Here is a 27,140-nt window from a genome sequence, read left to right as displayed (position 1 = left end):
AGATGAAGAAAATGTATCCTAAGAAAGCTTGTAATCTCATGTATTTTGTCTAAATTCTAAAACTTGCTAAGTTTTATCTACCATACTTTGATCTTGCGACGTTGGACATCATTTTAACCTTGATCACAAGGCCTTTTGTTTCATGTCTTGTTTATATTTACAGAAATGGTATTTTTGTGTGTTTAGACAAAATTGTTTATAATTATACCAAAAGAGCTAATACCATAGAGTCAAATCAAACTAACTTAAGACATTATCGTCTTGGCTACATTAACATTAAACACATCAAGAAGCTTCTTCAAGAAGGCGTTCTTGACTCTTTCGATTTAGAATCTTTTGAGAATTGCGAAGGATGTTTATTATGCAAGATAATAAAGCAACCATTCTCCAAGTTGGGAGAAAAAGCAGGTGACTTATTAGGTCTAATACATACTGATGTTTGTGGACCAATGAGCTCCGCCATAAGAAACGGACATCGACATTTCATCACTTTCACAGACGACTATAGTAGATAGGGCTATGTCTACCTAATGTAGCACAAATCAGAATCGTTTGACAAGTTTAAAGAATTTCAGAGTGAAGTGGAAAATCAGCTTGGCAAGAAAATCAAAGCCCTTCGATCGGATCGAGTTGGCGAATACTTGAGCCAAGAATTCGATGACCATCTGAAAGATCATGTCATACTTTCAGATTCGACACCTCTAGGAACTCCACAATGGAACGGAGTATCCGAACGGAGAAATCAAAACTTGTTAGACATTGTAAGATCAACCGTGGGTCTTAGTGATCTTCCTATCTCTTTCTAGGGACATGCACTTTTAACTGCGGCACTAACACTGAACCGTGCTCCATCGAAAGTTGTAGAAAAGACTCCATACGAATTATGGACGAACAAACTTCCTAGGTTGACTTTTCTAAATATATGGGGATGCGAAGCATGTGTCAAAAATTGATTTATGACAAACTTCATCCCAAATTTGATAAGGTTTACTATGTGGGCTACCTAAAATAAACCAAAGGGTATTACTTCTACAACAAATCGGAGAGCAAAGTGTTTATTGCTCGCGATGGTGTCTTTTTAGAGAAGGAGCACATTTCCTAAATGACAAGTGGGAGGGAAATCAAACTCAACGAAGTTCGTGAGGATGAGCAATAATATAAAAATGATAGTCAAAGTGCTCAAGTAGCATCTGTTGACGAAGGTCAAAATATGCAAAGTTTAATCAACAATGCAAATGCTCATTCTATTACCCTACGTAGGTCTCAGAGGCCGAGATCTCAACCTGACAGATATCTTGGATTGTTTTTAGTCAAGAATCATGACATCCTAATCGTGGATAGAGATTGTAGACACCTAAAAGTGTCTCCCCAAAACCAAACCTGATGATGAACAACCTTTCATCGCCATTATTGGTCGGGTTGAGTATTTAATCTTTGGAGTTTTTAAATCCATATTCAATCCCAATACATTTCATAAACAAACCAATTCCTAGCCCATTAACATAACTTATTTTCCTCAATTCGTGCCTTTAAACCAAAAATAATTCATTTCGTGTCCCTTAAAATCATTCATTTCGTGTCCTTTTTATAAAAACGTTTAGTCCACTTTATTTTGGTCCATAATCTGGGTCTAATGATTTGATAGTTGGATGAGCTTGAAAATATTTTTCCACCGATATATTATAAGCACATATCCGAGTTATAACGAATAAGTTATCGCCAAAATATTAAACTGAGCCCATACCGAACCTAAGCCCACCTTACCTACGACCCAATGATCATGTGGAGGGTCCAAATTATTTAATACCATTACTAAACCAATAAGGATTAATTAAAAGCTTCTATAATTTTCTAAAATATCTTGATTATTCTTTTTGAAAAGATAAGATTAAAGAGTTTAAAAATAAATAAAACTCTTCTTTTTGAAAGTCCTAATTCAATTTGAATTGAAAGACGTTCAAATATAGTCAAATATTATTTTTATGCCTCATAGTTTTTATCCAAATAATAGATGTTTGGATAGCTCTTGAAATTATCTTTCCAATGATATATTATAATATCAATTTCGATCTATAACGGAAAAGATATGAATGAAATATCAAACTCTATCCAAAACTGACACTGTCTCACTATTTCGGCTATATCCTTTATTATACACAGTATTTTAATCTAATTTTAAATGGGTTAAAAAGTATATTTCAACAGCTTTCTAAAGACATATTATTTATCTTATTCCGATATCTGAATCAAAAGATATGATAAAAACAAAAACCGCAAAAACTGCTGTCTATCGCAAGAGTTTTATCCAATTCGAGTTCTTATATTTTCTTGATTATTCGATCCTATTTTTTCCATATAAATAGAGGTCATATCTCCCCTTTTTCAATCATCAACAAGCTTGATCACTAAATCCTTTTCTCTTTTCTCTTTTACACCAAAAATCATTCTCTTCTCTCACTCTCATATTCTAAGCCTTAAACTTATATTCCTAATTACACCATTCTTCCCTTAAGCACTCCAAGGAGTCTATACTTAACCAGAGTTTCCGTCCTTAAAACTAGGCGTTAAAGGTACAATAAACTAAGCGTTTTGGACCAAACCAAATCTACATTTATTTAATTTAATATTCTATTTGATTTATATTTTTTTTATTGAAGTTACTAACAATTTATTCATGATATGATGTAGCAATTTAAAGGATTGCGCGGAATGTAAATAATTAATTAATTTAATTACCCATTTTATTTTAATATTGCTATTATTATGATTAGGTTTATTTATATTTGATTTGACTAACGTTATTATTGTTAAATTGCTTCCAATATTAATGTTTATTCTATTATATTTATTGATCACCATATTGCATGTTTAAAGGGAATATGTAATAGAAAATCACGCCTAATGAGATAATTTGATGACTGGTTTAGGTTATTTTTTAATCTTGTTGTTTAATCAAGTGGTCACGATATTTTAGACTTATGTGTTGCATTAATATTCAACCGATTCAGCCTAATAATAGATTGGAGCGAATTGAATCTTTGTTTTCATGCCTTTTAGATCGCAGGAATCACTTTTCACTATAAGAATCGAGTAGAGGCCAATACGAGAGAATGTGACTCCATGAATCACTTCGTACCATCATCCTCGATCATCCGCTCATGGTTCCGAACAATACGGATTTAGTAATCTCATGGATTATTAATGGAGTGTAACTTTCACGGGTCAATCGTTGTTGCCTTCATTGTCCCTTATTTGTGGTTGCCTTAAATGATCCGTGGGCGCTTTACAAGTTCCATAAAAAACTTGTTGGCGGCTCCCTACTTTCTTTGTCCCTAATCGTATTATCTCAATTCCCACTTCCTATGAGTGCCAAGAATATTCACAACATGCTTTAACGTAGGCGCATTTCTAACGACGCGTACAATTTGGCGACTCCCTTAGGGAGGATTCTTGGTTATTTATCGATTTGAGTGATTGGTATTTAATTAAGATGAGTGGATGAGACTTGAAAGATTCTTGAATTGTATTCTTGCGATTTAACTGGCATTTTCAGATATGCATATGCTTTTTAGGTTACCTATTTTGCCACAATAGTACGTGTTCAACGTATGTGGCTAGCCCGGGGATTAAGCTCTATTAACCCGAAAATACTCATGGCTATAAGGGTTCATCCGAGTTTTTAAATCCACCCAAACCATGGAGTCGAGTTCGATTTCATCACGAACTCGCCAGGTCACCCGTTGGCGTACACCCTCAAGGGAGGCTGCCTTGCTAACGCGTCCAAACTCTTAACCATGGTACCCTTTAACACCCAAATAATCTTGACCATAGTCGAACATAAAAATTGACTTTAGGTTGAGAACTTCATTGCATCATGCGTGACAATGTGCTTATGTTTGTATTTCTCTTTATATTTCATTTATTTATTTATATTTTTCTTGTATCAAACCCTTTTTTTATTAGAGTCGAGTCATAGATTTTTTTTTCATTTTTTATTTTAGAGTCACCCGGACTTTTATTCCTGTATACTGTACAAGAGTCAACTTGTTTTGGTAATAGCCGGAGTTCTAGAAATATTTACGTGTCATACAACCAATGGATATGTAGCCCCGAGTTTTATATTTCATTTGGAGCTGGTTTCGTCATAATCAGAGTCACATATCAAAAGTTATAACCGATATACTACAGCCTGTCCAGTTTAGGTGTCAATTTAGCGTTACCTTTTTTATTATATTTATTAAAAAAAATTCGTGCCAAGCTAGTCTTAGCCAAGTCCTTTAATCCATGTCAACTCGTATAACATAGGATTGTAGATTTTTATTTTTATTTATTTTTTTTATACCCATGAGTCCTAACTCTTCTAGAATTCTAGTCCTCTTCCTAGTTTCTTGTGATCGATTTTTTATGCTAACCTTAACTTGTGTTCTTTGTCTTTGATTGTGATTTATCTTATTTATTACTAACGATTTCCAATGGATTGTTTTCACCTAGTAAATAGCATAAACATTAAAATTGGACAAAATTAATCAAGTTAGTTTGTCTTTTAGTCTTCCGTGCTATTTGGTCATTGGGTCCTTTGTTTTTCACAACGTCCTCATGTCTAGCCATGTTATCATACCACGAGTCTTAATAAACTCACCGTTAAGTCATTGCACACACTTTGTCTTCGAGTAATGCACTATATTGTTTATGATTGTATACTAGGACCATGCATGCGTCGTTTTCCATCGTAATAGGAATGAGTGGAGTATTTTCCATCAGTTTTCAAAAATGTTTCATACACTCTTCCTTTCCAATTCGAATATTAAGTGAATGCATTAAGTGAGTTCATCATTACACATACTTGAGTCTAAAATCACTAGGTAATAGTTGGAAGAATAAGGGGAACGTCACTCTTTCCTTCTTTCCTTCCAATCAAAGCATTAACAACAACTAACTTTTTTCCTCACCAGGCGGCAAGAAGTAACTCATAAATAGCCATGAAGACAAAGCACGATGCAAGCTTCTCACCAAGATTTCATGTTTTCTTCTTTTGTTTCAAACACTTCCCCCTAAAAAGTCTAGCATAGGTTCTCCTTATCCATGTGTCTATGTATCACATTTCTTACCTTCTTCATAAATGAGCATCTCTTTCTTACATTCGATAACAATGTCTAAGGGCAAGTGTTCCAATGTCTTTAATATGAACACGTCTCAAATTGTGTCTATCATCGAGTGCTTGAAACCGTGTCTGAGCAACATGAATGCTAAGTGAGTGATGGACCGCATGATCTGAGATTGCCCACATTGATTCAAAAGAATGAAAAAAAACACGAAAAGCAAAAAAAAAAAAAAAAAAAAAAAAAAAAAAAAAAAAAAAAAAAAAAAAAAAAAAAAAATTGAAAATGAAAATAAACATGCAAAATTCAAAATTTTGAAACTCATAATTACACATCTTGGGGATTCCCTTGAATCTTGAGCCTTATACCCTTTTCTTCTTTAAACCATCAACTTAACCATATTACAACTGTTGAAAGTCCTCTTTGAGGTGTACATACACTGGTGCAAAGTTCGGTTAAAGCTACGTTCGGCCTGATTCCTAACGGATACGTAGGCAACCTCACATTGAGGTGCGGCCACATTCATATGCATGACCGAGTCAAAGAATCCAATGCTTATCCCTTTGACCCTATCCATCTAGAGCTAAACTTGGGGGCTTGAACCCACATCACATAAGCTTACCCAGCCTAAAGAGTCATCATCTTTGACTCTTCTCACATATATCTCGATCACCATAACCCTTGCAGCCAGCCTTAGTATCACATTCACACACTTCACTCACACATCAATATCCATATCGATCATCCTTCCCTTTAAGAACCCTTTACCATGAAATCTTGTTTCAACACTGTACATGTTTCATCATCTTTCAAGACAACATTCATTAAAAGAAACATTGTATACTTGCTTAGCTTCATGAACTGAGCAATGTTCATTGTTTCATGCATCGCATAATTTGCTGAGCAACATTTACATATCAATGATTTGTAATCATACAAAGCATATTGTCTTGATTTGTAATCATAAAAGCATATCGTGAACAGCTCCTTGACCTAAGCAACGTTCATAATCACTTCATCTATATACGTGCTTAGCTTCCAAACCAAAGTGACGTTCAAGATCGCTTCTTTACACCATATATGATGCTAGCTCCATGACCTAAGTTCATTCATCTATCGTGTCACATAATGTAATTGTCCTTAGCCTTGTAGCCTAAGAACATGCATCATGCATACATTATCTTCATGAAAAGCAATTCAATCCATGCGATTCATTTCGTCTTGCTCAACGAGGAAGTTCAAAACTTCTTCCCTTTTTCATGTCTTTTCTTTTGGGGAAGTTTAAAAAAAATTTCTAAATTTTATCATCGAAGGAAATTCGAAAATAAAAGTTTAGTTTTCACGTCTTTCTGTTTCGGGACAAAGTCGGTACCCTCCACTCGTCTCATGACAAAAATAACGGAAAATTTTTGCTTTTACATTTTCGGTTGCTTGTGTTTACACACACACACCATATAAACACACAACCACAAGTTATACATGTCATGTTCTGACTATTTAAACTCGGTCAAGTCAGTTGGACAAGTGAATAACAGTCTATACGAGTCCCTTGGCAAATTTTTATTTTGCAGGTCTCAATTATAGCCTGCGTCCGGGGACAAGTGTATCATTCACAACCCACGTTCAAGGACAAACGAACAATTTACAGCCCACGTTCGGGGATAAGCGGACCATCTACAACCCACGTTCGGGGACAAGCGGACAATCTATAGCCCACGTTCAGGGACAAGCGGACCATTTACAGCCCACGATCGAGGACAAGAAGACCATTCACAGCCCGCGTCCGGGGACAAGCGGACCATCTACAGCCCACGTTCGGGGACAAGCGGACCATTTACAGCCCACGTCCGGGGACAAGCGAACCATTTACAGCCCACGTCCGGGGACAAGCAGACCATCTACAGCCCACGTTCGGGGACAAGCGAACCATCATCATTTTAGTGATCATCTCCTAAGCAAAGATGATTCACGGTGCAAGGTTCTTGACACATAGAGACTTTCAATCTTATTAGACAATTTTTTCCCCAAGCATGGGTAATTGTCGCTCGTTGTCATCTCTCAAAGCGAATAAGTCAGCGAATACCTCATATGTCGACTTTCCTCCAGCATGGAAAGTACTATCCGGTGGATTTCTTCAAGAATAGAAAACTGCCGAATTCATCTATCGAATTTCCTCAAGCATGGAAAGTATCATCCTGTAGATTTCTTTAAGCATAAAAAGCTACAAAACTCATTAGTCGACTTTCCTCAGGCATGGAAAGTATTTCAACAAAACGCCATCCGGTGGATTTCTTCAAGCATAGGAAGCTACCAAACTCATTTGTCACCGATACACTGGTGTTAGATAATCATTCTATCCCTTTACTCTTTTATATGTTGAAATAACATTTTTGTGCAGGTATCGGAGTATATAGGGTGATTTAGGATTGCAGAACGTCTTAAATCATTCCCCATCCTAATCGACTAATTTGACTATTTTTTTTTAAACTCATGTTTCTACAAATACAGTCAAAATGGGGGCTTCAACAGACACCTAAAAATGTCTCCCCAAAACCAAACCCGATGATGAACAACCTTTTATTGCCATTATTGGTCGGGTTGAATATTTAATCTTTGGAGTGCTTAAATCCATATTCAATCCCAATAAATTTCATAAACAAACCAATTCCTAGCCCATTTCCCCAAACCATAACTTATTTTCCCTTTTTCGTGCCTTTAGACCCAAAATAATTCATTTTGTGTCCCTTAAAATCATTTTTTTCGTGTCCTTGTTATAAAAACGTTTATTCCAGTTTATTTTGGTCATTAATATGGGTCCATTGATTTGATAGTTATATGGAGCTTAAAAGGAGCTTTCCAACGATATATTATAAGCCCAAATCCTAGTTATAACGAATAAGTTATAGCCAAAATATTAAACTGAGCCCAAACCGAACCTAAGCCCACCTTACCTACGACCCATTGAACATGTGGAGGGTCCAAATTATTTAATCTCATTCCTAAACCAATTAGGATTAATTAAAATCTTCTATAAGTTTTTAAAATATCTTGATTATCCTTTTTAAAAAGATAAGATTAAAGAGTTTAAAATTGAATAAAACTTTTCTTTTTGAAAGTCTTAATTCTATTTCAATTGAAAGACGTTCAAATATAGTTAGATATTATTTTTGTGCCTCATAATTTTATCCAAATATTAAATTTTCGGATAACTCGTGAATTTATCTTTCCAATGATATACTCCATCCGTCCTTGAATGATAGTCACTATATCCATTTTTGGCCACCCAAATTGTTAGTCACATTTTACAATTTTAGGTCTCATACAATAACACAAAATGACCTATATACCCTCAATTTTTTTTGCTATATTATCTGTGCTTCCCAAAATACCCTCATATTTGCCTTTGTACTTGTGCCTTAATTGAATGAGTTGTCTCCCTTTTTAATGACAATCAGTTTCTCTCTCTTCTTTTTGTTTTGCACATGATTGGATTTTAGTTTCCATGTACTTTATTTATTTCTCCTTAATTCCTGTGATTTTCACCCAAAATTGACTATCATTCGGGGACGAAGGGAGTATTATAATATCAATTCTGAGCTATAACGGAAATGATATGAATGAAATATCAAACTCTATCAAAAACTGACACCATCTCACTATTTCGACTATATCTTTTATTCTACACAGTATTTTAATCTGATTTTTAATGGGTTAGAAAGTAGATTTCAACAGTTTTCCAACGAAATATTATTTATCTTATTCCAATATCTGGATCAAAAGATATGATGAAACCAAAAACCGCAAAAACTGTTATCTATCGCAAGAGTTTTATCCGATTCGAATTCTTATCTTTTCTTGTTTCTTCGACCCTCTTTTTTCCTTATAAATAGAGGTCATATCTCCCTTTTTTCAATAATCAACAAACTTGATCACCAAGTCCTTCTATCTTTCTCTCTTTTACACCAAAAATCATTCTCTTCTCTCTCTCTCTCTCATATTCTAAGCCTTAAACTTATATTCCTATTTACACCATTATTCCCTTAAGCACTTTAAAGAGTCTAAACATAACCCGAGGTTCTATCATTAAACAAAGGCGTGAAAGGTACAAATACTGAGGGTTTGGACCAAATCAAATCTACATTTATTTAATTTAATTTTCTATTTTATTTATATTTTTTATTGAAGTTACTAACAATTTATTCATAATTTAGAAATTTAAAGGAACACGCAGAATGTGAGTAATTATTTAATTTAATTACTTATTTTATTTTTATATTTCTAGTATCATGATCAGTTTTATTTATATTTTATTTGACTAACGTTATTATTGTTAAATTACTTCCAATATTAATGTTTATTTCTATTATATTTATTGATCACCATTTGCACGTTTAAAGAGAATATGTAATTGAAAATCACGCCTAATAAGATAATTTGACGACCGGTTTAGGTACCTTTTTAATCTTGTTGTTTATTCAAGTGGACACGATATTTTAGAATTATGTGTTGCATTAATATTCAACCAATTTAGCCTAATAATAGATTAGAGCAAATTGAATCTTTGTTTGCATACCTTTTAGATCGCAGGAATAACTTTTCACTATAAGAATCGAGTATAGGCCAATACGGGAGAATGTGACTCCATGACTCACTTCTTACCATCATCCTCAATCCTCCTTTCGTGATTCCAAACCATATGGAGTTAGTAATCTCATGGATTATGAATGGGGTGTAACCTTCACTAGTCAATAGTTCTTGCCTTCGTTGTCCTTTATTCGTGATTGCCTTAAATGATCCGTGAACGGTTTACAAGTTCCTTAAAAACTTGTTGGTGGCTCCCTATTTTCCTTGTCTCTAATCGTATTATGTCAATTCCCACTTCCTGTGAGTGTCAAGCATATTCACAACATGCTTTAATGTAGGCGCACTTCGAACAACGCCTATAGAGATGAACCGGCAACCTACAAGCAAACGATGGCAAGCACCGACTCTGATAAATGGCAAGAGGCCATGAGATCTGAAAAGGATTCCATGTTTGAAAATCAAGTGTGGGACTTGGTTGACTTACCCGAAGGCTACACACCTATCGAATGTAAGTGGATTTTCAAGTGGAAAACCACATAGATGGAAATGTATTCATTTACAAAGCTAGATTGGTAGCAAAAGGTTACAGACAAGTTCATGGTATTAATTACGATGAAAGCTTTTCTCCTGTTGCAATGCTTAAAACCGTTCGGATCCTCCTAGCGATTGCTGCATATTACAATTATGAAATATGGAAGATAGACGTTAAAACCGCCTTCCTAAATGGTATTTTGGAAGAAACTGTGTATATGACACATCCTGAAGGTTTTGTCAACCAAAACAACGCTGGAAAGGTATGCAAGCTTAAGAAGTCCATTAAAGCAATCAAGCAAGCACAAGTTGGAATCTGTGATTTAATGAAGCCATTAGTAAGGATGGTTTTATCAAGAATCCAGATGAGTCTTGTGTTTACAAGAAGTTTAGTGGGAGTGATATCGCCTTCCTTGTCTTATATGTCGATGACATTTTGCTCATTGGAAACATCATTCCATTGTTAGAGTCTGTAAAGGCTTGGCTTGGAAAATGTTTTTCAATGAAAGACTTGGGAGAGGCTTAGTACATACTAGGCATCAAGATTTATAGAAATAGGTAAAAAAGGATGATAAGATTGAGTCATAGTACTTATATTGAGAAGTAACTAACTCGATTCGGCATGGAAGAAGCCAAGAGAGGCCACCTTCCCATGTCGCATGGCATAACCCTAAGCAAGAATCAGTGTCCAAAGACACTTGATGAGCGAGAAAGGATGAATCAGATTCCATATGCTTCGCTTATTGGATCGACCATTTATGCCATGATATGTACAAGGCCAGATGTGTCGTATGCCTTGAGCGCTACGAGCCGATACCTATCAGATCCTGGAGAGGCGCATTGGACTGCGGCCAAAATTATCCTAAAGTACTTGAAAAGGAACAAGGATAAGTTCCTGGTCTATGGCGGCAGAGATGAATTAGTTGTTGAGGGTTATACCGACGCAAGCTTCCAGACAGACAGATATGACTTCAAGTCACAGTCTGGGTACATATTTTGTCTCAATGGAGAAGCGTTTAGTTGGAAAAGTGTTAAGCAAAGCACAATTGTAGATTCTACAACTGAAGCTGACTACTTGGCACCATCTGAGGCAGCTTGCACCCTCCATCAAGGGACCAATAGACCTCTATTGTGACAAGAATAGAGCTATTGCTTAGGTGTTGACTCGAATGAACAATACAAGAGGGGGGGTGAATTGTATTGAGGAGAAACTGGGGTAATTTTTGCGGAATTCTAAAAGAAACTTAACAAAAACATTAAAGTGCAAGAGAGATTTTACGTGGAAAACTTCTTGGCCCTAATCAAGAAGAAAAACCACGATCACAAGGGATTTTAAACTCAATTCTTAATAATAATAGGGCAAACAACCTATTACAAATTAAGACTATAAACTCAAGTTCCTCTATGAACTTAAGTTCCCCCTCAACTGATCCCTCAATCAGTTAAGCTCTCAAATCTCTCTCTTTCTCCTTGCTTCACTCAAAGCAATCTACACTTTCTAGAGTTTACCCAAACTCTTCCCCAATACAACTCGAATTAAAAACTCTAAGATGCTAAGTACAAGGACACTCAAGGACTTAAGTGGATTTTTGACTCTTTTCGAAAAAGTAAGAATTGTAATGCTCAAGTGTACTTTTCAAAACAGAAAACTAATCCTATTTATAGAAGAGGAGAACGGTTGAAACTTTTACGTTTGCTTCCAACTCCCACTATACCACAACTTCCATTAATGTAGGAAGTGCAGTTCGTGGAGGCTTGAGCAGCAAGCTAAATCACACAATAAGGAAGTGGTTCCTTTATTTTCTCAACCTCCTTGACTCAGTAAAAAGACGTTTGCAAAATCAGTTTTATCAAGTCAGATTTTCCAAAATATTAGGATAAAATCAAAACAGAAAATCTTTAAGAACAAATAAGATAGTTTTTCTTTAAAAGATAATTTTCCAAATAAGATAGAATCTTTTTTAAATAAAGGAAAATAAAATCTTTATAAATTGAAATTAAATCCACTTAAAATCCTATCAATTATCAATGTACTTAGCAAATATACAAGAAGCCTAAAATAAGTAATAAAGACACAATAGACTTCTTGGAACTCAGTGAAGCTTCGACTCTGGAGCTTCAGTTCCTCACTCAAGGAACTAGGTTTCTGATTGTCTTCTATGCTCGTCCATAGCTCAATCTTAAGACTTGTTCCATGCTCCATTCTGACTCTAGAACTTCGTTGCCAATAAGAACCTGTCAAACACATCAAAGATAATAGACAAAGGTTAAAGCCCTTATGGGTTTGCTTTGGTTCCTTAAGTCATCATCAAAACTTAAGATCAACAATATTCCCCCTTTTTTATGAATGACAAACCTAAGCAAACTCACAAAATAAAAAGTAGAAGACAACCAGAAAAGGAAAAAAAACTTAAAATGAAAAATGAACTAGTTAAAATTAAACAAGGAACTGAATGAAAATAGTTATGAAAATAGTTATGTACCTTCTATGTTAAACGCATGGATAGCTTGTCAACAATTGAGTTTGCCTTCTTTTTCCCCCTTTTGGCGTTCATCAAAATTAATGCATACAAAGACAGATATCTAAACACAGCACCATTTTAATGGTTTGTGTCCAAAGCACAGAACAAAGCACATATCAGCAGAAATAGTATGCAAATAGTCATAAAAGCAGGCAGGCAACATCCATATAAACAAACTGATGTTCCTCCAGAACATCGGAACAAAAGAAAATACCCTGTTTTAGGTGTTTACAGACCAAAAGAAGCAAAAAGAAACAAGGTTTTCAATCCAGACCAAGTTCAAGAATTAAAAAGTTTGATAGCTAAAACATAAGAGAAACAGAGTTAGGCTTCAGGGGCAGAGGATAGATGCTCTTCTCCTGCATCTTCTTCTGGAACTTCTTCAATGACCAGATCCTCCAGTTTCTTCAAAAGATCTGACTGCCCTTGAGATATAGTGGAGGTACTCTGCTGCACTGCTGATGTGAGCGCAGTAGAGGCCTTTGCCAAGTCTAACACCATCTTTTCTAGAGCCTCAATTCTCTGAACCAGAGCAGGTTGTGCATCCACCAGCTTTTGCACTGTATCCTTGAGATTCTTTAATTCCAAAGCAGCACTAACAGAGTTAAATCCTGTAAACCCTAGATCTTCTCCTGTTGGAACAAACTGACTTCCTCCAGTTTCTTGCACAAAGGTTCCCTGTTCCCCCTGAACCAAAGTTCTCCCTTCTCCCTTTTCATCACATAAATCTACTACAGCAGTAGATTCAGCCTTGTCTTTTCCTTTTGGCCTAAAAGCCAATCTTGTACTCTTCCTTTTTCCAACACTAGGAGCACTCTTTGTAGGCATTATGAGCACTTCCTTAGTCTTTTTTTCTCCCTCACCCTCACTGTCGTCCTCCTCCAGCCATCTATCTAACTCCTCTTCCTCCAATTTCTTCACAGTTCCTTCATCCTGCTTGGTTTTTGGAAGAGATTTAGAGAGGAATTGGGTTACTCCATTTACAATAGTTAGGTTTCTGGCCTCAAGGGTTCTTGGTTGCACATAATGGTTTGTTTTTAGTTTGAGGTGTTCATAATTTGTCATGGAGACACCACAGCTTTCTAGGAGAGTGATCAACAAGTTAGCATATCCAACCTTCAAATGGTTGGCGATGCAGTGAGAGAGGTGCTAGATCTTTTTTTTATATCATCGTGACTAAATGCTACATAGTGTGTTTGGTGCTAACCTTCATGTGTTTACTCTTTTTTATTTAACCCATGACCGAGGGTTTTTATTTCCACATAGTAATTAGTACGGACCTAAAATCGAATAAAATCTGGAAAAAATAACAAAACAAACCTGGAACTGCGCACCGTGTCACGGCAAGTTCTGCCGCGCCACGGTGAACAGTGTCGTGACACGGCGCTTTCTACCGTCTGACAGTAGACTGCACCGTGTCACGACAGTCAGCACCGTGCCCAGGTTAAGTGTCTCGTCAGTCTTTTTTCGGTTTTTGTGCGTACGTATGTGGTTTATGTGTCCAGTTTGGCGTCATGTCTAGCTGTACGGTCATAACACGCGTCCATAACCTCACTTAATCACTCACATGTCGTGTTCACACACTTTTTTCGTTAGTCATGCACCACTTCTTGACCGTATTTTAGGGTAGTCTTTTTTTTTGTGTCGTTTTTTTTTTGGAGTAAGTCGGATAGTATGCTCCCATATTTTTTTAAAAAAAAACAAAAAATAAATAGAATTTCAAAAGTATAGATTTTTAAAATTCAAGTGTTTTTTATTCGGATGGGTTAAGGTTAAGTTTGGTCATTAAAGGTGTGTTTGTTTCGGTGTCACAGCACTTGGTCAAGAAGCAGGGGTAGATTGTTACGGTTTGAGTTAATACGTCAACAACCTCTTATACCAAACAGGCGTACAAGGAAACCACCACAATCATCTCCACAAGATCCATCTGCAGTCTACTTTAAACCAATGGCTACTAAGGAAGATATCGAGAACATCAATAGGACAATTGAAATGTTGTCTAACATGATGAAAACACTTACCACTAGAGTCAACACGATAGATCAAGACAATCAGAACAGTGTCACTGCCGCTGCAATGGATAAGATTAAGGAACAGATGAGTAAGATTTCTGAAGAATTCACTTATGTGGAGCAACCTGTCGCCTCTTCGTCCATAAGGGACAAACTTCATGAGAAGTTTTCCACTGTTGATTCCCAAGTTCAAGCCTACTGATAATCCGCTTTTCCATTTGAAGGCTTTCTCTACAACCATGGCTCTTAAGGGAGTAGATGTTACACTCTTCCCTACGGTGTTCCCTCTTTCCTTAAAACACGCCTGTCAACAATGGTTCTACTCTTTAGAATCCACGCATGTTGCGACCTGGGAGGATGTTGCTAAAAGCTTCATGAATCGTTACAAGTGTAACATTCAGGACAAGACTTCTGAACGTGAACTCTCCCTTCTCTAAAAGAAAGAGAATGAAGGCTTCACCACTTACTTAAGCATATGGAGGGAAATAGCTGCGCTCTTGGTGGATCCCCCCAAGTAAAAAGAGATGGTTCTCTTGTTCATTTCCAATTTGACTCATAAGTACAAGCAACACTTGAAGTTTCTGCCTCTGAGTACCTTTGAAGCTGTATACGATATTGGAATCAATATCGAAGATGAACTGATGAAGACTGCTAGAAGCAACAATAATAACAACAACACTTGGAAAAACAAGAAGAATGACACTCCTTCTTCTTCGTCTTCCAAGCCCAATAATGCTACCAACAATATCAATATCAATGATATGTTGGCCCTTTATGCTCCTCCTCAAAGATTCCAAAGGCAAAGGAGGGTTTACACGTCTTTGGGAATGACTTATGATGCTGCTTTTGACCGTTTGCATGGTCAAGGACTGATTATGCCAATTGGACCATTTCTAGAACCTCGACCAGAGAATAGAACCGCTAGCTATGACCCCAATGCTTATTGCAAGTTTCATCAAGGCAAGGGTCATAATACTGAGAAGTGTTAGAGGTTGAAGGATGCGATCCAAGACCTAATTGATGCTAATCAACTTCCTTTTCCTCCAGGGGGCAAGAAGCCTAAAATTCAAACAGGTCCTCTTTCTGATGCTTTGGCTATCATGGGAGATGAACTCTCCTTTGACCGTCAATTCTCATTCAACCTGTGAATGAACCTCTGCCAGAAGTTGTATTTGTCTCGAGTTATGAAGAAGTGAATGGAATTTGGGATAGTGATGATGAAGACGTCTATCTCAAGGATATAGCCTGTTCATCTCTTATCACAAGTGAAGATATTTGGGGAGACCTTGAGGTCAAGGTTCTCACCAAAAGTGGACGGTTGCAACCTCCACCTCCACCGCAATCACATCCAATAGTTGATCCCATCGACCCTGTGAACAACGATTTGGTCAAACAATTACAAAAGACCAAGGTGGAAATGAATATATGGAAGGTTTTGGCCACCTCTCACGAGCATCGAAAGGCTGTGATGAATGCTCTGTTTAAAATTGGAGTTGATGATGATATGATTCCTCAAGGACTGGTCAACTTTCTCACTACTGAGTTGCCAAGTACTAACAATTTGATTTCCTTTTCTGACAAGGATCTGCCCCCGGGAGGGGACCAACATAACAAGGCCTTACACCTCACTGTGGTGTGTAGGCAGATGAATGTTCCTATGAGTCTGGTTGATAATGGCTCTGCAATCAATGTATGCCCACTCCGCACTGCAAAGAAGTTGGGCATAAAGAATGAAGAACTGACTCCCTCTACTCAAGGGATTCGCGCTTATGATAATACTCGCCGTCAAGCTGTGGGTACTATCATACTAAACATAACTACTGGGGCCATTGAACGTCGCACCAAGTTTCAGGTGGTGGAAATTAAGGCCTCTTTCAATCTATTGTTAGGACGTCCTTGGCTTCATGAGCTAAATGCGATCCCATCATCGTTGCACCAGCAAGTGAAAGTCATAGTTGGAGGGGTTCCAATTACCATTGATGCCTCTCCCATGCGCATTCAAGTTATCGACACTCCTATCGTCCATGTCGAACATGACGAAGAAGATGAAGATTTTTGGGGATTTTCACTCGATGATGTTCTCATGATGGAAGAAGAGGAGAAATGTCATCTCGATTTTGATCCCTATTCAAACACCAATATTAATGCCATTTTGAAGAAGCAAGGGCATTTCCCTGGAATGACCCTCGGACTCAAAAAGAAAATGGCTGAACTTTGGGGTCATCCTGGTGCACTCAAGAAAGATACCTTTTGCTTGGGATTCAAGCCAACAAAAGAAGATGTGAAACAAGCCCTCTTGTAAATGAAGGCTCGCAATAACGCTCGAATCATGAAGACGGAAATGGACATGGATCCATATCCATTAACCCTCAATGGCTAGTACATCAAAGAAGGGGAAGACTTCTCATGCTATGAATTCCCTGAGCCTTTCGTCCACGATGGGAAGCGTGAACCAGGATTCGAGATGTTCCACGATTGTGACTTTGTTGATGAAGGCAAAGAGCTCTTCACAACTGAGAAACCAGCTAGCTCAAGCTCTGATGATCTAGGCATTAACCTTCTTTTTGGAATAGAGAAGAATGAATCTAAGCCTGCCTGCAATGATAATTCCGAGCTTATTCAAGCTATGATAGTAAACAAGGATTTTGACCCCTCTGAGTTAATCGTCTAGGCTGATGATATTTCAAAGGGATGGCGCAAGACATTGAAGATCACTACACCAAGCGGAGAGAAGTTGGAAATAACCGCTGGCGAAGGTCTTATGTTTGATGAGTCTGAGTCGTCTGGGTCCGAGTCTGAGTCTGAGTCTAAGTCTATAGACGAGTCCTTAGGGTCTGAGGCCGACCCTCTTTCTACTATAGAGTCCAATCCTGAGTCTCCTGTTGAGTCTTCTCTTTCTAGCCCAAATAATTCTGGTGAGGTCGCAGCTGACCTTGCCTCTCTTGATGTATTCACCGATGAATTCAATAAAATGAGTACCTTTGCTTACGATGCGTGTCATTCCCCTAGCCATGATCAATATTGCTCTGTTAATTATAAAAATGACAAAGAAATAATAAAAGTAGTGGAAGAATACGAAAATAAAACAGCAGTTATCGAAGATACAGAAACAGTTAATATTTCCAATGATACGACTATTAAAGAAGTAAAAATTGGATTAACACTAAGTCAAGACGAACGCAAAGAGCTAATTAACTTGCTTAGTGAATTTGTTGATGTATTTTCTTGGTCATACCAAGATATGCCACGAATTGACAGGGATATAGCTCAGCATACGATGCCACTCATTCTAGGTATGAAGCCTGTCAAACGAAAGTTGTGTCGTATGAAACTGGATGTGGCTCTCAAAATCAAAGAAGAAATCAGAAAGCAATTGGCCGCATGTTTTATTAAAGTATCCAAGTATCCAGAGTGGATAGCAAATGTGGTTCCAGTTCCAAAGAAGGATGGAAGGGTCAGAATGTGTGTTGATTACAGGGACCTCAATAAGGCAAGCCCGAAAGATGGATTCCCTCTACCTCACATTGACATTCTGGTCGATAACACAGCAAACCATGCACTCCTATTGTTCATGGACGGCTATGCTAGATATAATCAAGTATTAATGGCCGAAGAAGATATGGAGAAAACCACATTTATCACACAATGGGGCACATATTGCTATACGGTAATGTCATTCGGGTTAAAAATGCGGGTGCCACCTACCAAAGAGTAGCCACAACATTATTACATAATATGATGCACAAAGAGGTGGAGGTCTATGTTGATGATATGATCGTTAAGTCTAAGGATCGCCCAGGCCACATCATTGCACTTCGCAAGTTCTTTGAAAGACTCCGCAAGTTCAACATGAGATTAAATCCAGCAAAGTGTGCATTCGGAGTCACGTTAGGCAAATTACTTGGATATGTGATCAGTTCTTGAGGGATTAAAATAGATCCCATAAAACTCAAAGCGATCATGGCCATGCCACTGCCCAAGAATAAGAAGGAAATTCGAGGTTTCATTGGAGGGTTGAAATACATAAGTAGGTTCATATCAAAACTCACGGCGATATGTGAACCTATATTCAAGAAGCTTAAGAAAAATGTCCCAATCACATGGGATGATGATTGCCAAAAACCTTTCGACAAAATCAAAGAATACCTGGCAAGCCCACATGTGCTAGCGCCAGCAATACCTGACTTTCCTCTTCGACTCTACCTTACGGTCACAAGAGAAACGATAGGGGCAATGCTAGCACAAGAAATTGAAAGAAAGGAGAATGCAATTTACTACTTGAGCAAGAAGCTTCAAGGATACGAGACACGATACACACCACTTGAAAAGTTGTGTCTCGCACTTGTGTGGGCCGCACAGAAACTAAGACATTACATGCTCACTCATACAGTGCATGTCGTGTCCAAGATGGATCCTCTCAAATACTTGTTCGAAAAAGCAACACTCAACGACAGATTATCAAGGTGGATAGTAAATCTTGCTCAGTTTGACTTTAAATTCATACCACAAAAAGCCATCAAAGGTTTTGCAATTTCTGACTTCTTAGCAGACTTTCCGTTAGAAGAAGTTGAGAAAGAAGAAGATGAGTACAATTTCCTTGACGAAGATTTACTCATGACCGAAGATGATAGCTAAACGCTCTATTTCGATGGAGCTTCAAACCAAAAAGGTTGTGGTGTAGGAGTCTTGCTTGTATAACCCAATGAAGAGCATATCCTAATTTCCATGAAACTCGACTTTGATGTCACCAACAATGCCGTAGAATATGAAGCATGTATATTGGGATTAGAAACAGTTGTAGCATTGGGAATTAAGAAGCTCAGAATCTACGGTGATTCTTCACTAATCATTAACCAAATCTCCAAGAGATGGAAGGTGAAGAGTGAAAGTCTCGCTACGTATCAAGCTCATCTGGAAACTCTCATGGAGCAATTAGATGAAGTGGAATATACGTACTTGCCTAGAGAAGAAAACCAGTTCGCCGACGCACTAGCTAAATTAGCATCAATGGTGCAAATTCCAACGGACACAATCAGAATGTCGTTGACCATAGAAAGAAGATGTGAACCGGCTTATGTTCAAGCACTTGATGATGAACAAGAATCGCAAGAAGAAGATGAAGAGCCATGGTATACAAATATCATTAACTACGTGACAAGAGGAGAATAACCTCCTAATACTGATAAAAGGGCACGCCGTGCTTTGAGGCTCCTGGCCTCACAGTATGTGCTCATCAGGGGAGAACTCCACAAGAGGACTACAATAGAGAGAAATCTCTTATGCATAGCTAGCCAAGAAAGAAGCACGCAAAACCATGGAAAACCTTCATGCCGTTATATGTGGAATGCACATAAATGCGAAGATGTTAGTCACAAAGATTCAACAACAAGGTTATTATTGGACTACTATGGAGAGAGATTGTCACGAATAGGTCAAGAAATGTATGAAGTGTCAAGTCTACGCAAATTTACAGCACGTTCCACCTTCGCTTCTCTACACATATACTTCTCCATGGCCTTTCTCTACTTGGGGCATCGACATCATTGGAAAGATAACGCCACCGGGACAAGGGGGGCATAAATTCATCCTCGTAGCAATCGACTATTTCACCAAATTGGTCGAAGCTGCCTCATATGCTAAGCTAACGGGCGCACCTCTCTCGGGAGCGGGCGCGCTTCTCTCAGGCGCAGGCACACCTGTTCAAGTCCCTATTTAGTACAAAGATTTTTGCGGCCGCTCTCTCTCTTATAGTTGGCCACGCCTGTTCAGCTTTATTAGATTTTCTTTCTATTTTATGAGATAATAGAGTTTTTCAGAAATTAGAATAGAATTACGTTAGATTTTTAGATAGAGAAACTCTAGTTTTTAGAGAGAGAAGTTCTTGATTGATGATTGAAGATTGATGATTCCAAGTGTTTTTCTCCAATGAATTGAATCAAGTTTGTAAGGATTACATTACTTTAATGCAATCTTAGTTTTTATCTCAATTTCTTTGTTAATTGTTCAAGTTGATTGATTTTTGAACTGGTATATTTTTTATTAATATGATGATGATGAATTTGATACTTCGTTTAGTTATGATGAGTATTTCAATGAATAGTAAGTAGTTTTCTTGCTAGGGAATTGGTGAAGCATATATGAGTAATTGATTTATGCTAATTGGGGGAAATTGATGGAGTTGATGTTGTGATTAAATTGGTTGATTGATTATGTGCATGTGTGTGTAACCTAATTAAGTTTCTCATACTAGATTGCATTATAGGTTCACATTGATACGGAAAATTGATTTGTGTCTTACATTTGTCGATTGAGTAGAATTGCAAGTTTCCTAGCTTGAGTCTGTCGTAGTTGGCGCTAGTTCAACCTTTAGGAGATTAAGTAGGATTGCAAGTTTACTATATTCTCTTGATTGCTTTATTGATTTTCCCACGCAACACTTGACTTAGTTGAATTAATTACGAGTATATCAGTATCCATACCCTAGTGCTTGAAAAATTTGATTTTCGTTTTGATTGTTTGATTGGTAGAATAGACACACCTCACCTCATTTGCTTCGAAATAGCTTAGCTTTGAATTAAGCATTCACCTCCCATTCCTAGTGGTCTGACCCTCGACTTACTCTATGCTTGGTATAGGGGTGTGTTGAGAGATTATAAATTGTGTTTTGACCAAGGGTAGATTAGTTTTCAATAACCTAGTCTCGCCCTAGATAAAAAATGGCGCTGTTGCCGGGGAATGGCGTAGATGATTGCTATTATTGTTGAGTCTATTTCCCAAAAAAAAATTGAAATACTAAAAGGTTTTCTTCTTTAGGCTACATTTGTAGCCGTGCTACTAATAATTTTGTTTGAGTATTTGTGTGCAAGTGAACATGGGAGAAGCTCAAAGGGTTACATTGAAGAAGTTTGGCACTCCGGGTGCATACAAGTATGAGAGCGGGATTTCTTCATTATTAATCCCGGATATTGAATTTGAAACCATGCCGGTAATGATAACCTTAATCGAAAGGAGAATTATAGTGGAGGAGTTAATGAGAGCCCCCTAAATCATTTTAAGGAATTCAAGAAATATTGCAACACAATTAAGGTGAGCGGGGTAGCTCCAGAATTCATATGGCTTAATCTATTTCCTTTTTCTCTAATTGGAAGAGCTCAAGAGTGGCTAGATAAGGAAGTGAAGCCTAATTATTTGAGAACTTGGGATGAAGTCACCAAGGAATTCCTTTCCCGTTTCTCCCTTCAAAAGAAAACGGCGGATGCAAGAGCTTTAATTCAAGGTTTCAAGCAAAAGTCTAGTGAAAGCCATTATGAAGCATGGGAGAGATATAAAGATTACCAATGTGAGTGTCCTCACCATGGGATCCCCACTTACCTAATAATTCAAATTTTTTATGGCGGTTTGAGTCCTCAAGGGAGAGCAAGTCTAGACGCCGGAGTCGGAGGCCCAATTATGAATAAGACCTAGGAAGAGGTTGTAGGTATCATTGAGGATGTAGTTGGAAACTACATGGAATGGCAAGATTGTGAGAAGGAGTCGATAAACAAGAGTTATACAATGGGATGCTCAATGGAACAACTCAATGCTATCAATTTGTCAACTCATATTTTGGATTTAGGAAAGGAGGTAGATTCTATCAAGTATAAGCTCGAGAGCGCGACCTCACAAGCACCGATTCTTCCCTCCCAAATTAAGGGGAGAGGTACTCCTTCCTCTAACTCTCTTCCTTCTTCTTGTTGCATGATTAGAGAATGTTGGTTTTGTGATTTGTGTGGAATGAATGATCATGATGCTTCTTTTTGCCCTAATGTTTCTTGTAATGAGTATGTTGGGATTGAGAATGAACATGTGAACTTAGTTGCTAATAACAATGTTGGACCTAGATTTGATGCTCAAAGGAATGTTGGAAATAGGAATTATCACAATCAAATGAACTATGAGAATTATAACCAAAATGGCGGTTATAGAAACCATGGAATCCAAGGGAATTGTGGTACCTATAACAACCATAGTTATATCGGTCAAAGTCATGGCCAAGGATATGGGGACTATAACCAAGGTTATTGTAACCATAATCACGATAGTGGCCAAAATCAATGTAGAGGTAATTGGAACAATCAAAGTAGGGGAAATTTACAATCGAATGGTCAAAGAGATGCCCCACTTGGATTTGTCCCGAATACCCAAGAACATAGTGATAATTTGTATGATCAATCATTTTCCTCTAGGAGTTTCTTGGAAGGTGTCATAGAGACGAAAGCCAAATTGTTGAACACCTACATAACCCTAAGTAATGAGAAATTCAATGACATGTTAAATTGCCATAAGGGATTAGAGAACCAAATTTCTCAATTGGCTAATGAGTTTAAGGAATTTACAAATCTTTCTTCTTTGTCTTCACAAATCTTAGATCTTAAGAGCCCTATGAATGCTATTGTGACTAGAAGTGGTAGGGTTCTTAACAGTGAAATCTCTAAGAAGAGTGATGCTAATGATAGTCTTAGCAATGGTCAAATTGAGAATGAAGGAGATGAGAATACTTTAGTTGAGGAAGTCAATAAGGAACAAGTTGAGAAGGTGAAAGAGATAGACAGAAAATTTTACAAACCTAAGCTCCCTTACCCCCCAAAAGTTTAATAGGCACAACCTAGACAAGCAATTTGGGAAATTTATAGAGATTCTTAGACAACTTCATATTACTCTTCCTTTTATCGATGTGATAGAACAAATTCAAAATTATTCAATGTTCCTTAAGGAGATTTTGAGTTGAAAAGAACATGTAATGTGGCGGAAATGGTTAACTTGACCGAGAATTGTAGTGCAATCATAATGAACAAAATCTCACCCAAGTTGAAGGATCTCGGAAACTTTTCTATCCCTTTGTGCTATTTATAAAATGCAAATTGATAATGCCTTGTGTGATTTAGGAGCTAGTGTTAGCATGATGCCATACTCGGTATATCAAAGACTAGAGAAGGCGGAACTTTTACCTACCAACATTACCTTGCAATTAGCCAATAGATCAATTAGGATCCCAAGGGGCAAGGTAGAGGATATTTCCTTAAGGGTAGGAAAGTTCATCATTCCGGTTGATTTTGTGGTCCTTGACATAGATGAGGATTCTATAATTCCTATTATTCTTGGTAGACCATTTCTTGCTACTTCAGGTGCTTTGATTGTTGTCAAAAGTGCTAAGATTTCACTTAAAATTGGAGATGAGGGAGTTGAATTTAATTTGAATGAAAGTATGAAATATCCTTCTTCATCTCTTGAGAATTTCATGAGATTTGAAATCTTAGATAATCTTGTATATTCAATGCATGAGGACTTTCTCACAACCAATGATCCTCTTGAGTGTGTTTTGTTGAACAATGAAAAGATAGGTTCTCCTAGCAAGGACATGGCTTTGTATGAGAGCTTGTTGGATGGAATCGTTGAGGGAAGTGATGAACAAATTTGCATGAAAATCTCAAGCCCAGAGGCTTTGAAAGCGGCTTCAATCAAGGAAGGTAAATGTATTCCTATGGTAGAGCTCAAACCTTTACCATCATAAGTAAGGTATGAATTCTTAGGCCCAAATTCTACTTACTCCGTGATTGTTAGCGCATTTTTGAGTAAAAGCCAAGCTCAAGCGTAATGCGGTGTTTTGAGAAAGCACCAAGGTGCTTTGGGTTATACCATTGATGACCTCAAAGGTATAAGCCCCGCTTTATGTACACACCACATAACCCTTGAGGAGGGTGCCCTTCCTTCTATTGAACGACAACGGAAATTACATCCCCAAATGGGGGAGGTAGTGAATAAAGAGATTTCTAAGCTTTTATATGCGGGAATCATATTTCCCATCTCAAGCTTTAGATGGGTTTCACCCGTTCATGTCGTTCAAAAGAAGGGAGGCATTACCGTCGTCAATAATGAAAAAGGTGAGCTAATTCCAACAAGGACGATCACCGGTTGGCGGATGTGTATAGACTATAGACGTCTAAACACATCAACTAAGAAAGATCATTTCCCCCTTCTTTAATTGATCAAATGCTTGAAAGACTAACGAGGCACAAGTATTATTGTTTCCTTGATGGTTACTTGGAATTTTTTCAAAATTCCTATTCATCCCGATGACCAAGAGAAACTGCTTTTACTTGTCCCTGTGGTACCTTTGCTTATAGAAGAATGTCATTCGACTTTTGCAATGCTCTCGCCACTTTCCAACGGTGTATGTTGAGTATCTTTGGAGACATATTGGAGGAGGAGATGGAGGTGTTTGTGGATGATTTTTCCTTAGGTAGAGTTTCCTTTGAAGCATGCCTTGAAAATCTTGAAAAGTGTTTGGCAAGATGTAAGAAAGTGAATTTGGTGTTGAATTGGAAAAATTGCCATTTCATGGTGGAAGATGGAATAATTCTTGGGCACAAAATTTCCCACAAAGGCATAGAGGTTGACAAGGCGAAGATTGTGGTTATCGAAAAGTTTCCACCTCCGGTCAATGTGAAAGGTGTGAGATCATTTTTGGGCCATGCCGGTTTCTATAGAAGATTCATTAAAGATTTTTCACTCATTGCAAAGCCCCTCAATGATCTTCTTCAAAAGGATGCCGAGTTTGTATTCGATGACAAGTGTTTGGAGGCATTCAAAAAGTTGAAGGAAGCTCTAAACTCCACTCCAATTGTTCAAGCTCCAAGATGGGATTTGCCATTTGAGTTAATGTGTGATGCAAGTGATACAACTATTGGAGGAATTTTAGGTCAAAGAGTTTATAAGAAACTTCATGTGATTTATTATATGTCCAAGACTCTAAATGGAGCTCAACGAAATTACACTACAACGGAGAAGGAGTTCTTGGCTATTGTTCATTCCTTTGAAAAATTTCGTTGCTATTTGTTGGTGTCCAAAACAATTGTGTACACCGATCATGTGGCCCTAAAATACCTTTTTGAGAAGAAGGAATCAAAGACAAGACTAATTCGTTGGGTGTTAGAGCTTCAAACTTTTGACCTTGAGATTAAAGATAAGAAAGGAGCGGAGAATGTGGTAGCGGATCATTTATCTGGGCTTGAGGATTTTCAAGTTCAAGATGATGGATCTCCCGTTAAAGATAAAATGTTAGATGATTCTTTGTATGCTATAGATGTGAATGAACTCCCATAACTAGTAGAAAAATTGTCATTTATAACACCCTATTTGTAACGGGGATAAAAGAATTCTTTACAAAAAGAGTAATTGTAACTGGCAAAATATATAACCGTTACGGAAAAAAAACTCATTTGTAACGGGAAACCAATTATCCGTTACGAATAGTTAATAATTGTAACGGGAAAATAATTTCTCGTTACGAATAGTTGATATTTGTATGGGATAAATAAATGGCCGTTACACCTAAATCAAGCACTAGGGTTTGAAACCTTATTTTTTTCCCAGCTACTTTTCTTCCTCAAACGGGCTTTCTCTCTCCTTATTTTTCATACTCTTATATTTTTCCTCAAGCTCTCGTTCTCTCTCTCTCTCTCTCTCTCTCTCTCTCTCTCTCTATCTATCTATCTATCTCTCTCTCTTTCTCTCTCTTTCTCTCTCTCACTCTCTACTCTTTTCTCGCTTTCCTCTATCAACGGCGGCCATGGAGAAAATTGTTTGCTCGATCTTAACATTGCGAGAGCGAGAACTGCGTAGGAGCTGAGGTTTCGGATCGAATCATTTCGATTGTGTTGTTGAATCGTTTTGGAGCTCAGATTAATTGGGAAGCTGATAAAATGTAAGCTTTCTTACCAAAAGCTCATCTTTTTTTCCAACAAATTTCTTCTTTTTTCTCTTGTTTGTGGTACCTTTTTATTTTTATTTATTTATTTTTTTTTACATTTTCTTCATGATTTTTGATTTTTCTGGGTATCTGGGCATTCCTAATTTTTCTGGGTTTTAGTTTTTTCACCAAAAATCTCATCTTTTTTAATATTAATTTATGAGAATTGAGAAATAAATTTACTTTCTCTTCTTAATTTAGCTTCTAGGTTATTTTAAGCCTTTTGGGTTTGTTCAGTTTTTGCATCACATTGTTTCTGACCATTTTTTTTTTGTTGTTGTTGTTTCAGTTTAGGTTTAAAGTTGGGTTTAAAGTTTTTCTAATTAATAGTAGTAAACCCACAAAACTTTCTCTTTTAAGTTTACTTATGGTTTTAAAGTCTGGGGAGCTGTATAAAATGGTGCCTCTTTAGTATGCATGCCTCCATTTTCTGTGATTTTCTGCAATTTTCTGATTGGTTTTAAGATTTTTGGCTGATATATTGCATAATTTCTCCTTCCTTAAAGATTTTTCCATGTATTCTTTCTTTAATTTCCCCAATTTAATTTCCCAATTTTCATATCTAACTTTAGCTTAGATCTAGTTCATATATAATTTAACAAAA

At 37.2% G+C, this 27,140-nt stretch overlaps 1 non-coding gene across 1 annotated transcript; it reads right to left on the bottom strand.

Annotated features, from left to right (window-relative positions):
• Positions 1-22,003: 22,003 nt before the first annotated feature.
• LOC145641133 (small nucleolar RNA R71) lies at positions 22,004-22,109 on the bottom strand. Its single transcript, XR_014115200.1, has one exon. It is a non-coding gene; the product is annotated as a small nucleolar RNA R71 (small nucleolar RNA).
• Between the last annotated feature and the right edge of the window lie 5,031 nt (positions 22,110-27,140).

This window comes from Chenopodium album, chromosome 7, assembly GCF_948465745.1.
Source record: "Chenopodium album chromosome 7, dcCheAlbu1.1, whole genome shotgun sequence".
NCBI classification, from domain to species: domain Eukaryota; kingdom Viridiplantae; phylum Streptophyta; class Magnoliopsida; order Caryophyllales; family Amaranthaceae; genus Chenopodium; species Chenopodium album.
This window is presented reverse-complemented; position numbering and strand designations above follow the sequence as displayed.